This window comes from Balaenoptera ricei, chromosome 1 (assembly GCF_028023285.1).
Source record: "Balaenoptera ricei isolate mBalRic1 chromosome 1, mBalRic1.hap2, whole genome shotgun sequence".
Lineage (NCBI taxonomy): Eukaryota > Metazoa > Chordata > Mammalia > Artiodactyla > Balaenopteridae > Balaenoptera > Balaenoptera ricei.
Window position 1 is genome coordinate 183250856 of NC_082639.1, and position 14303 is coordinate 183265158.

Below are 14303 nucleotides of genomic sequence, written 5' to 3' on the forward strand. Positions count from 1 at the left end.
TTATCTTTTACATTTTTCCATGTCAATCTGTTTCTCTAAAAATTACTAGTTAATATTATCATGCATGATGGTAAATGTATATTTGTCAAAATTCTTCTGGTGTAATATGAAGAGTCATTAATATTGATAGCAATTAAATTAAATTCAACTACTAATCATCATGAGGAACTTAATTAACACTAGATATACCAGAGCGAATAAATTGTTTTTCATTTTGAAAATATATCTATATTTTATTTTCATTTTTATTTTTTATGTAATGGATTACATACCTTGTGGTAAAATAGGACTGTGAAGCCATAAAAGCCTAAGGATATGCAGTCCTCTCCATCAGTGTGGATATGATTCTTTGTGGTTACAAAACTTAAAAATTAAATAGACAATACAGCAATACTAAACCTATCCTAAAACAAGTACTGAAAGATCTTCTCTAAACAGAAAAGAAGCAAGAAGATATAGGAGGGGCTTCCCTGGTGGCGCAGTGGTTGATAATCTGCCTGCCAATGCAGGGGACACAGGTTAAAGCCCTGGCTGGGAAGATCCCACATGCCACGGAGCAACTGGGCCCGTGAGCCACAACTACTGAGCCTGCGCGTCTGGAGCCTGTGCTCCACAACAACAGAGGCCGCGATAGTGAGAGGCCCGTGCACCGCAATGAAGAGTGGCCCCCACTTGCCGCAACTAGAGAAAGCCCTTGCACAGAAATGGAGACCCAACACAGCAAAAATAAATAAATAAATAAATTTATAAAAAAAAGAAGATATAGGAAAGAGGAAATCATATTTGGAAAGTAAATCACTTAAATAAGGCAGTATACAGATCAAAAAGAAAAAAAATCTATTTGTGAAAGTGATGATAACCACAAGGAATAGCAAAAGGATAAACACGAAGATATAAAAGAGGGCATCAAAATCATAAAGTGTGGGGGAGGAAAGCAAGAAAATGTAGATTCTTTTTTTTAGAATGTACTTGAGCATATATGACTATCAGTCTGGAGCAAGCAGCTATAAGAAGGGGTTAACATACTTGAAAAACAGGGTAACCACAAATCAAAAACATACAATAGGTTCACCAAAACCAAAAAGAAGAGAACACAAGCATAAAATAAAAGGAAATCATGAAACGACAAAAAGGAACAAAGAAGAAACATAGAATCAACTAGAAAATAAGGTTTAAAATGGCAATAAATACATATTTATCAATAATTACCTTAAATGTTAATGGACTAAATGTTCCAGTCAAAAGACACAGAGTGGCAGACTGGATAAAAAAACGAGAGCCTACAATATGCTGCCTACAAGACATGCACTTTAGGGCAAAGGACACATGTAGATTGAAGGTGAGGGGTTGGAAAAAGATATTTCATGCAAATGAAAATAACAAAAAAGCAGGGGTTGCAATACTCATATCAGACAAAACAGACTTTAAAATAAAGGCCATAAAGAAAGATAAAGAAGGACACTGTATAATGATAAAAGGATCATCCAAAAAACCAGAATATACATTCTTTTCAAGTGCACATGGAACATTCTCTAGGATTGACCACATACTAGGCACAAAACAAACCTCTACAAATTCAAGAGTATAGAATTTATTTCAAGCATCTTTTCTGACCACAGTGGCATGAAACTAGAAATTAACCACAAGAAAAGAAATGAGAAAAAACAATTAGGTGGAGACTAAACAACATGCTACTAAAAAACCAACGGGTCAACAAGGAAACCAAAAAGGAAATTTAAACATACACTGAGACAAATGATAATGAAAACACAACTATAAAAAAATCTATGGATGCAGCAAAAGCAGTTCTTAGAGGGAAGTTCATAGCGATACAGGCCTTCCTCAAATCACGAGAAAAATCTCAAATAAACAACCCAATCTACCACCTAAAAGAATTAGAAAAGGAAGAACAAACAAAACCTAAAATCAGCAGAAGTAAGGAAATAATAAAGACCAGAGAGAAAATAAATACAATAGAGATTTTTAAAAAAACAATAGAAAAAATCATTAAAACCAAGAGCTCCTTCTCTGAAAGGGTAAACAAAATTGACCAACCTCTGGCCAGGCTCACCAAGAAGAAAAGAGAGAATCCAAATGAATAAAATAAAAAATGAAAAAGGAGAAATACCAACTGATACTGTAGAAGTACAAAAACTATGAACAATTATATGCCAACAAATTCAACAACCTAGAAGAAATAGATAACTTTCTAGTAACACAGAGCCCACCAAAATTGAATCAAGAAAAAACAGATAATATGAACAGACCAATCACTAGAAGTGAAATAGGATCTGTAATAAAAAACAAACTCCCTACCAACAAAAGTCCAGGACCAGATGGCTTCACAGGGAAATTCTACCAAACATACAAGTAAGAATATTACTGATCCTTCTCAAACTCTTCCAAATGACTGAAGAGGAGGGAACATACCCAAAGACATTCTATGAAGCAACCATAACCCTGATACAAAAAACCAGACAAAGATACCACCAAAACAAAAATTATAGGCCAATATCTTTGATGAATATAGACACAACAATTCTCAACAAAATACTAGCAAACCCAATCCAACAACACATAAAAAAGATCATATACCACGACCAAGTGGGTTTCATCCCAAGATCACAAGGATGGTTCAACATACGGAAATCAATGTGACACACCACATCAACAAAAGGAAAGACAAAAACTGCATAATCATCTCAATAGACGCAGAAAAGGCATTTGACAAAATTCAACATTCATTCATGATATATATACATATACAATATATCCTATACATATATCATCCTATACATATATCAAGATGATAAAAGCTATTTATGACAAACCCACAGCCAATATAATATTCAACGGTGAAAAGCTGAAAGCCTTCCCGCTAAAATCTAGAACAAGACAAGGATGTCCACTCTCACCACTTCTATTCAACATAGTACTGGAAGTCCTAGACAGCAATCAGACAAGAAAAAGAAATAAAAGGAATCCATATTTGGAAAAGAAGAACTAAAACTGTCACTGTTTGCAGATGGCATAACGCTATATATAGAAAACCCTAAAGACTCCACACAAAAACTACTAAAACTGATAAATGAATTCAGCAAGGTAGCAGGATACAAGATTAACATACAGAAATAGGTTGCATTTCTTTACAATAACAATGAAATAGCAGAAAGGGAATGTACAAAAATAATACTTTTTAACATCGCACACAAAAAATAAAATATTAGGTATAAGCCTGACCAAGGAGGTGAAAGAGCCATATGTTGAGAACTATAAAACATTAATAAAGGAAATTAAAGATGATTCAAAGAAGTGGAAAGATATCCTACGCTCTTGGATTGGAAGAGTTAATACTGTTAAAATGGTAATACTACACAAAGCAATCTACAGATTTAATGCGATCCCTATCAAATTACCCATGACATTTTTCACAGAACTAGAATAATCCTAAAATTTATATGGAACCATAAAAGACCCAGAATTGCCAAAGCAGTCCTGAGGAAAAAGAACAAAGCAGGAAGTATAACTCTCCCAGACTTCATACAATACTACAAAGCTACAGTAATCAAAACAGTGTGGTATTGGCACAAAAACAGACATATGGATCAATGGAACAGAATAGAGAGCCCAGAATAAACCCACACACCTATGGTCAATAAATCTTTGGCAAAGGAGGCAAGAATATAAAGTGGGAAAAAGACAGTCTCTTCAGCAAGTGGTGCTGGGAAAGTTGGACAGCTGCATGTATATCAGTGAAGTTAGAACACACACTCATGCCATGCAGAAAAATAAACTGAAAATGGCTTACAGACAAGACACATAAAACTCCTAGAAGAGATCATAGGCAAAACATTCTCTGATATAAATTGCACCAATATTTTCTTAGGTCAGTCCCCCAAGGCAATAGAAATAAAAACGAAGATAAATAAATGGGACCAATTAAACTTACAAGCTTTTGCACAGTAAAGGGAACCATTAAAAAAAATGATAAGACAACCTAGAGAATAGGAGAAAATATTTGCAAACAATGCAACCAACAACGGCTTAATTTTCAAAACATACAAATAGCTCGTACAAGTCAGCAACAAAAAACCCAATTGAAAAATGGACAGAAGACATAAATAGACATTACTCCAAAGAAGACATACAGATGGCCAAAAAAGCACATGAAAAGATGCTTGGCATTGCTAATTATTAGACAAATGCAAATCAAAACTACAAGGAGGTACCACCTCACACTGGTCAGAATGGCCATCATTAAAAAGTGTACAAATAACAAATGCTATAGAGGGTGTGGAGAAAAGGGAACCCTCCCACACTGTTGGTGGGAATATAAATTGGTGCAGCCACTGTGGAAAACCGTATAGAGTTTCTTCAGAAAACTAAAAATAGAATTACCATATGACCCAGCAATACCACTCCTGGACATGTATCCAAACATAACTATAATTCAAAAAGATATATGTAACCCTATGTTCATAGCAGCACTATTCACAATAGCCAAGACATGGAAACAACCTAATGTCCATCGATGGATGGATAAAGAAGATACGGTACATATATACAATGGAATACTACTCAGCCATTTAAAATAATGAAATGATGTCATTTGCAGCAACATGGATGCAACTGGAGATTATCATACTAAGTGAAGTAAGCCAGAAAGAGAAAGACAAATACCATTTGATATCACTTACATGTGGAATCCAAAATATGGCACAAATGAACGTATCTATGAAATAGAAACAGACTCACAGACATAGAGAACAGACTTGTGGTTGCCAAGGGGGAGGAGTGTGGGGGAGGCATGGTCTGGCATTATGGGGTTAGTGGATGCAAACTATTAGATACAGAATGCATAAACAACAAGGTCCTACTGTGTAGCACAAGGAACTATATTAAATATCCTAGAATAAACCAAAATGAAAAAGAATATATATATGTGTATAACTGAGCCACTTTGCTGTATGGCAGAAATTAACACAACATTGTAAATCAACCACACTTCAACAAAAAATAAATTTAAAAAAATTAAATAGACCATCTGCCCTTCTACATCAAACACACACACACACACACACACACACACACACACAATTATGGTTGTGGAGCATAATAATCTGAACAAAAGTTCCCATTAAGAGAGAAAAATGGGAAACACACGAGTCAATAGTCCACAGTGATGGTGCACTACTGCAGGATAAACACTGAGAAGTCCATCTAGAATGTCTCAGTAGGGGAAATTCCTTGATTTGAACTGAATTGTTTTTACTAGGAGGCACTTGGTTGTCTACTGTTTTTGGTGTCAAAACATTGTTTTCTAGCAACACAATTCATTTTCTTCATAGCCGCTTATGAAATGTTGGGGTGTGTAGCTTCTAGAGTATTATATGCACTTCACAGTGTACTTTCCACTGCTGCAAGCTCAGACCACAAGGGTTATATTACAATCCAGTCTTTCTTTTTTTTTTTTTAATTTTTATTGGACTATAGTTGATTTAAAATGTTACTTTCTGCTGTACAGCAAAGTGAATCAGTTATACATATAAATATATCCACTCTTTTTTAGATTCTTTTCCCATATAGGTCATTACAGAGTATTGTGCCGTATAGTAGGTCCGTATTAGTTACCTATTTTATATATAGTCCTGTGTATATGTCAATCCCAATCTCCCGATTTATCCCTCCCCGTCCCTTTCCCCCCTTGGTAACCATAAGTTTGTTTTCTACATCTGTGACTCTATTTCTGTTTTGTAAATAAGTTCATTTGTAGCATTTTTTTAGATTTCACATATAAGCAATATCATATGACCATCCAGTCTTTCTTAATCCAAGCTCAAACTTCCTTCACAAATACAAGTCCCTCAAACTATTAGAAAGCTTTTGACCTATTTTCTCTCATTTGGTTTCATGAGTCACTAACTATACTCAAAGTTCTTTACTAGACATAAGTTTCATTAAGTCCTTAATTTTTTGTTTCCTGCATCCATACAATATTCTGTCCTTCAAATTAATGTCAGCCATACAGCAGGCAACTGAAACTGAGAAGTCTTAATGGTTTTGTTGCATAAAGCACTTTACAGTCTTAATTTCTTATTGTTTGGCATCTGAAACCAGTTCTAATTCTGCAATGCCCCTTTCATTTCTGATTGTAAACTGGAATTCTACTACTGCCACCCCCAGGTCATCTCTTTCTTATACTACAAATCAATATACTGGATCTTCCCAAACAATTCCCTGAAGCTATAGGTTCAGTAGGAACCCGGTCACGTCTCACTTGCTGCGTGATAATACTGCCAAATGTTTATCAGTGATAACATTGATTTCTATCTTTCCAACATCCATTGTCTATATTCTCATCACCAATCTACAAAGCCACTGATGAACGTTTTAAATTCTCCTGTCAACAGCCCATTTCAAGGTACCCATTTTTACATGGTGCTATTAGCGTGTCTAATTGCTAAACAAGAAAGTATCAAGATGTTTACAGGCTCCCCTCAACATGATGAGAATTCTTTCTTTCTTTTGCAGCAACACTGGGCAGGTGAAGAGGTTGGGGGAACAGCCTTCTTATACTTCATCATTCAGGGATACAAGCTAACCAAGTCTCTGCCACTGTCATCAACATGTGGCTTCCAGCCTTCCCTAGAATCATCTGCAGTCCAGCCAGCCAGAAGGAGAAATAACATAGTAGAGCATGTGTGGGACTTGTTATGAGCTGGACTGGAAAGAATTCACATTATTTCAGTGTCCATGCCCCATTGGCTAGAACTCATGGCTATAGTTAACTATAACAATATCTAATTCTGGGTACTACTACATATCCACTTTGAGACACGCTTTTTCTGTCATGAAAATAAATTGATTGAAGGCACAGATTACATGCAAGTTGCTGAGTCAGAAACCTCTTCGAATTTCAAGTTATTATTAACTAATCATGTTTTTGATGTTGAAATTTACATTTGAGTAAAATTAAGGCATCTTTTGAAAAATCCCATTTGCAACATTATATGTATTTCATCTTTTTCAGAAATATAGCCATTGATTTTTGCATAAAAATATAATGAAAGAGAGTACTACATATTTCTTATTTTTATAGCCTTTCTCTGCAAAGCACATAAATTCCAAGACAATAAAGTAAACCAAAATATTGGCACATGTTAAAAGTATTATTATTTTTTTTGGAGAGAGCATTTTTGCCTTTCAATGTATTCTCAAAAGTGTTCAAGAAACCAAAATAGCTAAATAACACTGATCCATATGTTTGACAGGATTTGGTTTTTAACTAAACTTTATTTGCAAGAAAAGATTTACTTAAGCATAACTGCATCCTTTTCTATATACGTAAAGTAGTTGGAATGACTTTAACATTGTATATATTTGATTTTCATGAAGTTTGGGTGCCTCGTCTTCCTAGAGCATACTCTATTCTCAAGGATAGCACAAATATCAACTCAGGTAAGTTTTCTTGATCTTACTTCTACTTTATTCTGCGTCTTTCTGTCTCTTCTATTATCATTTTGCAGTTTCTCAGGGTTCAGCAATTACAATATGTTTTGACTCTTAATAACCTCTCTAAAAAAAATCTCTTCCACTCTTACAGTCATTTTCCTGTATTCTTTCTCACAGGTGATGTTTTCTTTTATGTGTTGGGGCACATTCTTTTTTCTGCTCTGCCATTTTCTTTCTCCTGCAGTCTTGTCATTTCCTCTAAGGTTTCTTACTGAATTCCCTCTATACCGTGTGCTCTTCCTAGGCTGCTGTCTAATTCCCAGATACTACTTCTGCTCCTTCATTGCACTCCCGCTGTGCCCTCACTTTCTAGAGCTGCCCTAGTTCTCCTCGTAATATTTTTAGGATCGTCACTGAATGGTGCACCCTGATATTTGACCTGGCATTTGGAACGCTTCTCCTAATACTTGTATCGTGTATCTCAGAATCTATGCCTTTGAGGAGAAAAATGATTTTCCTAGCAAACAAATGGAATGTGGAACCAAAGGTAAAAACATCTCCTTTAATCAACTGTAATTTCTGACTTCCTAAATTAAAACCAATATTGTCCTTAATATACTTAAACATCACTGAAAGCATGTTCCCTGGAGGTAGCAAGATAAAATTAGAAGAGAGGTCTGGGTTTTCATTAACTTATACTTCCCATCCATTGTGTATGGGTGCCACTGCCACAACTTCCTTCCAACCCTTCCTGCAATGGCCCACATGGCCCTTCCACCTGAGAGTCCACTCCTCCCTCCAGGCTCCCATAAAAAGTAACTTGATATGTGAGACTTTCTCTAGCTCAGTGAGTAGAATCCTTGATCATTTTTGGACCTGCACAATTCATATAAAACCTGTATCATCCTCTGTGATATTTAACACATAAATATGTTACTGTTTTTGATGATTGTTTTCCCTTAGGTTATGAACAAATGAAGGAAAGAAACAAAACTTATTCAACTTAGTACGTGAAACACAAAGGCAGGGTAAATGTCTGTTGACTGTTAATCCTAACTTACTTTAAAAGTATGTTTGGCTGATTCACTTTGTTGTACAGCAGAAACTAATACACCATTGTAAAGCAATTATACTCCAATAAAGATGTTAAAAAAAAAAAAAGATTACATTCTGTGGGAGGAAAACAGTCAATAAACAAATATACAAATTAAAAAAAAAAAGCAGTACAAAAGAGAAAGATGCATCCAATATGACAAAACTAAATTGTCACTATGTGTATACTTTTCATTTACTTTTTATTTTACTTTATTTCATTTTATTGCTTGGTTTATGGCATATAAATAAAATGCCTTAAGTCACATTTCCTTTGACTTTTCCGTAAATGACCTCCCAGGTGACACCAAACAAAGATTTATTTATTTCACTGACATCAAATGGCTGGATAAATAAAGTACTCCATTATTAAAAAACTCAATACTAGTTTAAAAATAATACAATTTTCAATTATTCTTATATAATTCTCTTATTTTTCTCATTTTATATTGTCATTACTATTACCAAAATAAAGGTATATATTTCTGAGATTATGCTGTTAAAACTGATGAGAATTTTATATCGTTCATATTTACTCAATTTGAAAGCTATTGAATCATGTACCTATTGATTACCAGGACAAACATATTATAACATTATAAACTTCTGTAATTTTTAAACTGAGAAATTCAAGGAATAATATGATAAACAATTATTAAGTTGAGTGATAATGTTTGTAGATATTACTGTTCATATATTCTATGAATATTGATTATCATAAAGAATTTAGCAAGTGAGAGCACTGGTTAAATGGACTATTAAAGGTGTGGTGTATAATTCAAATATATTCTTATAGATGTATAACTATAGTAATAATTAATATAAAATTAAAAATCTTTATGCTAATAATAATAACAATATGTTATTTTTCCACAATGTTTTCAAATCAACAAGTTATTCTTTTTTACAGCACTGTGTTATAATTATGTTAAGGCAATGTAAGTTAAGGTCATTTTTCAGAAACACCGATTTTATATTTTGTCATGTAAATAGTTTTGCATAGTAATTTTATAATCATTTTTAGAATTTGCCATCAGAAATGCTTCAGTAATCAAAAATACTTTACAGTGTAAATGTACAAAGAGGTCATAATATTTTTGACATGATATCAAAAAAGTAGTTGGTAGTAAATTTTTACAACTCTTATTAGGTCTATAATATATATTTAATGATTATAAAGCTATTTAGCTGTTTAATCTTAATAGTATATTTATGTTCATTATCACTTTCCATATATATTCAAAAACCCAAAATTCCTTTTTTTCTTTTTATATAAGCAATATGTTTTCATTATAGACAATTCCAAAATATAAGCATACAGGGAAAAATAATTCATGTTATTGCCAATCTTTAATAATCACTATTAATATCGTGATAGGTTGAATCATGTTATCCAAAAGATACGTCCAAATGTAAACCCCTGGAACCTCAGAATGTTACCTCATTTGGAATAAGGGTCTTTGAAGATGTAATTAAAATAAGAATCTCAAGATTAAATCATGCTGGAGGAAGGTGACCACTAAATCTGATGAACAGTATCCTTATAAGAAGCAGACTAGGACAAAGACATGGACACACACAGAAAAGAAGGCCATGTGAAGATGGTAGCAGAGATAGGAACTATGCTGACACAAACCAAGGAACACCAGGACCACCAGAAGCTGAAGAGGCAAGGAAGGATTCTCCCATAGAGCCTTCAGAGGGAACGTGGCCTTGCCAACACTTTGCTTTCGAACTTCTGGTCTCCAGAACTGTAAGACAATTTCTTTTGTTTTAAACAACCCAGTTTGTACCATATGCCATGGCAGCATTGGAGTACCAGTAGGTTCAGTATTTTAGAATATCACATATTTGAATAACAGTATATCTTTTAAAATTTGTAGTGCTAGGACCTCATGGGGCCCTCTGAATTTGAAACGTCATTTCAATTCAAGGTACTTCCTTGTGTATGCCTTTGTTAAATAATTTCCTCCAATTTCCCTTTCCTTTTTCTTTATTTAATTGATTTTAAAATATTTTATTGGACCTACAGTTTTTTTCAGATTTAAACATCTGATATGAGGATGTGTCTTATAATCAATATTCTGTGATAATTCACTTGCCAACATATTTAATATATTCTTAACAGTGAATTTTCCAATGGAGTCAAATGTATTATGACATTTAGATTAGCAACCTCTAGATTTATCTAGTTTATTTAAAAAAAAAAATACGTTTTCTTTTCTTTTCTATACCTTTGTTCTTACTCTCTGAAGAATTCAAGTTTCTTCTAAGTTTTCTATTTATGTTTAAAATTTTACCTATGTTTATTTTGTTTTCTTGAATTCTGAATGTATTTTATCTGTTCTTTTAATGGTGGTCTGCTCTTGTAATGGATGATATATTTTCTCCGTTGCTTCTGTTTATTTTAAAATTTTTGTTTATTTTGTAATCTCACAGAAGTTGGAGAAAGTATATTAAGACCTTACCTACCTTAAGTTTGAAACCTTAACCTTGGCTCTAGATTGATGTTAATCTCAAATGGAATTTCTGTGTACACTGCTGAAACTTACAACAAGAAGACTCTCAAGGAGAGGGAGGTGAAGAGCTGGTTTCCATTTGTCTGATTAAATTTCCCCCAGAGAATCCTTCTTCCTCCCACCTAGAGGGGACACAGGTTCGGGCCCTGGTCTGGGAAGATCCCACATGCCGCGGAGCGGCTGGGCCCGTGAGCCACAGCTACTGAGCCTGCGCGTCTGGAGCCTGTGCTCCGCAACAAGAGAGGCCGCGATAGTGAGAGGCCCGCGCACCGCGATGAAGAGTGGCCCCCGCTCGCCGCAACTAGAGAAAGCGCTCGCACAGAAACGAAGACCCAACACAGCCATAAATACATAAATAAAAATTTTTTAAAAGCTATTTGCTAGGATTCTGGCAACTGAACCAGCAAGGTAAGTGTCAGCTAGCTTTCACTACTTATTATGTTATTTATTGCTAAATATTCCTATTTTCAGCAAAATCTCTCTTCTTGCCTTCAGATGTGATCGGTAGCCCTAAGTTCAATGATGTTGTCTCTCTACCCTTCTAATTAATAAACCTCTAATCATCTAAGTGAAACTGTATTAGGAAAGAATGTGTATCTATTGGGGTGTAATGATTTCTTATTCAATGAATTACTTTGTTTTCAAGATTTCCCTACCGGAAGTCTGAATTAAAAGATACATTGTACCTCAAATTGTGAAGCCTTTCTGGTACATTTCAGCAGGCTTGCTTCTTTTTAGTGTTCCTCCTTCCTTTCAGTTTCCTATAGCCACTCTATAATTCATCATTTGCTTACCTACTTTCTTCTACAATCATGAGTGTTTGCTTATGTGCTGTACTTAATATTTCAAACTTTATTTTGGATGAGCCACAAAATTATTTTTAATCAGGTTGTATAATGATTTTTTTTTTCTATTCTGAACAAAAATAATCTTATTGCAGTGTGAAGCATGTATTACTGTAAGGGAAAAATATGTAGACATGAAATGAACATAAATCACTTTTTATACATAGAAGGCCACCTTCCTTACCATTCCATCATCAAATACATCATTGTTTTCCTTAATACCAAAAAAAGTGGTTAAATTACCCCTTGGGGGAAGTTTTTGCCACTCAAACAAATGTGTGTGTGTGTGTGTGTGTGTGTGTGTGTGTGTTTGGGCCAATGAGACTAGTAGAGGTAGTAGTATTAAATTAGAAAGTCTTTTGAAAACATTAACAAAATGGTTTATGTTCTGGATAATTTAAAATGTTTAAAGTAAAAACAGATACAATGTTAAAACATTGGTCATATTTTATTTTATTTATATTTTTACTAAAAACTCCAGTCTAAGGAGTCTGGAATAAAAATTATTAAGGAGCGTATTTTCAAATAGTTAGTTGGCTCTTATTTAATTTGTAATTTTTTTTTTTTACCATTACAACACATACACTTTAAAATAACAAACTGATATTTAAAATTTATATTTTTAATGTCACATGTTTTCCAAAATTTTTATGGACAAATGAAGTCTGTAGCTGTAATGCTCTGTATTATAATATTCTGTAATAATACTTTATAAAAAACTAAAGAAATTATGTATAATGTAAAAAAGATGTTAATAATAGGGAACAGAATTTCAGAGCACCTTTGGTATGACTGTGAAATCATTCTTCTGTGCAATAAAATATCAGGTCAGGAGCAATTTAACAAAATGTTTGAGAATAAAATTTTTATTAATAATGAAAAATGGGGGAAAAAGACATTACCTTAAAAATATGTTAATTATTTCTGGGATTCCAACCAACTGCTTTTTTGTTTGTTTGTTTTTTATTTTTTTAGGGGGAGGAGAGTACTTGTTTAAGTGATATATGGCCTTATTCCATTGTCTATGAAAAGAAGAAATAAAAGTCCCTTATCTGAGTATCAAATGGTAGTAAGGATTCTTTAAAATGAAAAGGTTTCATATATATATGATACCTTTATATATAAAATATATATACATATATTTCTTAAAATATACATTTCAGCAATATGCAGTGCACTATATATATATATATATATATATATATATATATATATATATATGGTGAGACAGTGACAAAGAGACACAGAGAGACAGAGAGAGAGGCTATAGTATTATGCATTTTAATCATTCCTTTGGTTTTCATGATCATTATTCCTATTGTTTTTAAGTGTACTGGATTTGGAGTAATCTGTGTTTGAATCTCAGGTTCATAAATTACTAACTATATGAGTAACTTGATTAACTTTCTTTGCACTTCAGTATCTGTTTACAGAACAAATATAATAATTACACCTGCTCATGGTTTGTTGTGAGAAATAAAAAGATGAATATTTAAAGCACTTAGAATAGTGTCTGTCACAACATATACTCCATAAATCATAGCTATTAATAAATCCTAAACTTTTGGCTGTTGATTATAATTTAAACACAATAGGATTTACTTGTAGAAAACTGCATTCCATCGTTGACATTCTAACCAGCTTTGAACCTTCCTGAATTGCCTTGCCAGTTCACCTAATATTCCTTAGCCAGGTTATAAGGCTATAAAATCTACTATAAATAAATGTTTATATTCCACAGGTTTCAAAGGCTTTGAGAAAGCTAAGTTTGGTTTTTGTGTTAGTACAAGAGTACAATGAGGAGATTAAATTAAATCTTAAAAAATAATATTAGTGTTTAAACAAAAACTAATTATGGAGAGTAAAGTATGTAACAATAATATGCTGGTTGTCTTTGTTTTGTTCAATGTGTAATAAAGTTTGAGAAAGGATTACAATTATATTTAAAGTAACTTATAAAGGACAGTAAACAGTGAAACTATGCCTGACTTCTTTTGATTACATTTTTTTCTTTTAAACAATCTTCTCAATCTACCCTTTACAAAGTAAATTTTATTCTTGAGTAAGACATGAATAAGAATGTTCTTCACCATTGGATAGTGTACTTATGGCAGCTGGTGCACAGTCATGGAAAGAGAGAAAAGATGGGATGAATTTGCCTAGAGAGGAGGAAAAGATGTATATAAAGCGTTTACTCTGTGCCAAAATCTGCAGTCAGTGCTCGACATGTGTTGTCTACTTTTTGACCATTTTATGGGTAAAACTTCATATATTTCACACATATTAAATAATATGAAATAATTCACAAATATTTTGTCATGTTTACATAAGGGCCATGATAATTCCCTCTCTACTTGTCCAATTTTAGACTACGTGTTGCTAAAAAAAGCAGCTG